The sequence below is a fragment of the Colobus angolensis genome, unplaced genomic scaffold (genome assembly GCF_000951035.1).
Source record: "Colobus angolensis palliatus isolate OR3802 unplaced genomic scaffold, Cang.pa_1.0 Scaffold10, whole genome shotgun sequence".
NCBI lineage: Eukaryota > Metazoa > Chordata > Mammalia > Primates > Cercopithecidae > Colobus > Colobus angolensis.
In genome coordinates this window covers 13,305,110-13,306,437 of record NW_012110919.1, presented here as the reverse complement: position 1 = coordinate 13,306,437, position 1,328 = coordinate 13,305,110, and the positions used below count along the sequence as shown (strand labels likewise).

General features: G+C 42.7%; 1 protein-coding gene and 1 long non-coding RNA gene across 5 annotated transcripts in view; both read left to right on the top strand.

Annotated features, from left to right (window-relative positions):
* CCDC53 (coiled-coil domain containing 53) overlaps nt 1-1,328 on the top strand; it is a 47,381-nt gene that overhangs the window by 44,077 nt on the left and 1,976 nt on the right. The window lies entirely within an intron of this gene.
* The window catches only part of LOC105506707, a 1,365-nt gene continuing 842 nt past the window's right edge, over nt 806-1,328 (top strand). The window contains exon 1 of the long non-coding RNA XR_001000977.1: nt 806-1,318. This is a non-coding gene — a long non-coding RNA (uncharacterized LOC105506707). The remainder of the gene's footprint in view (nt 1,319-1,328) is intronic.

Below are 1,328 nucleotides of genomic sequence, written 5' to 3'. Positions count from 1 at the left end.
TTTTTTTTTTTTTTTTTTTGAGACAGGGTTTCACTCTGTTGCCCAGGCTGGAGTGCCCAGGCATGGTCACAGCTCACTGCAGCCTCTGCCCCCCCAGCCTCAAGCAGTCCACCTCAGCCTCCAAACTAGCTGGCACAATAGGCCGCTACTGGCTAATTTTTTTTTTTTTTTTTTTGAGACAGGGTTTCACTCTGTTGCCCAGGCTGGAGTGCCCAGGCATGGTCACAGCTCACTGCAGCCTCTGCCCCCCCCAGCCTCAAGCAGTCCACCTCAGCCTCCAAACTAGCTGGCACAATAGGCCGCTACTGGCTAATTTCTGTTTTTTTTGCAAAGGATGGGGTTTTGCGCTGTTGCCCAGGCTGGTCTTGAACTCCTGGACTTAAGCAATCCACCCTCCTCGGCCTCCCAAAGTGCTGGGATTATAGGCATGAACCAACATCCCTGACCTGCCCTTTTCTAAAGTAGCATTTATTTTAGGAAGTTATGTACATTGTTGTATTTGTTTGAGTTGTCATAGATACTAATATAATTTTGATGTGGTATTAAAGTAATTCCCACTGGTAATGTTTTCCTACTTAACAAAGTGTAGACAGTAAGAAATCAACTATATAGCAAAGAGAAATTTACTGGGTAAAATGTGCCTAGTATTCATGCCCACCAATTCTAGAGTTGTTGCTTCTAATGAAAAGCGATGACGATGATGGTCCCGTGTTAGTATTTTAGGCAGATGGAGCATCAGTCAAATCCTGGAACCGCCATACCCAGCTTTAAAATTTTACTGTATTGAGTACATAAGGCTTCCTTGTAGATATAATCGAAAATTGTTCAGCAGAGCAAATGGGTTTATATTTGACAACTAGAGAGCAATGCCAGTATTTCTTTCTCTTTTGTAGTATGCCAAATATATTTAAAAATATAAGCCGTAATTTTAATACCTAAAGTAACTGTTAGACTGTGCATTTTCTTATTTTAGTAATAGTAATTTCTGTTTGTGGTGAATAAGAGTTTTATTTTTAAGTGTCCTAAATGTTTAATAAGAGTCAAGAAGCCTGAGGGAGAAATCAGTCTGGTAGTTTTTAATTATTAAGATACAGCAGTTATAGGCCAGGCACGGTAGCTCACACCTATAATCCCAGCACTTTGGGAGGCCACGGCAGGTGGATCACAAGGTCAGGAGATCAAGACCATCCTGGCCACCATGGTGAAACCCCATCTCTACTAAAAATACAAAAATTAGCTGGGCGTGCTGACACACGCCTGTAGTTCCAGCTACTCAGGAGGCTGAGGCAAGAGAATGGCTTGAACCCGGGAGACAGAGGTTGCAGTGA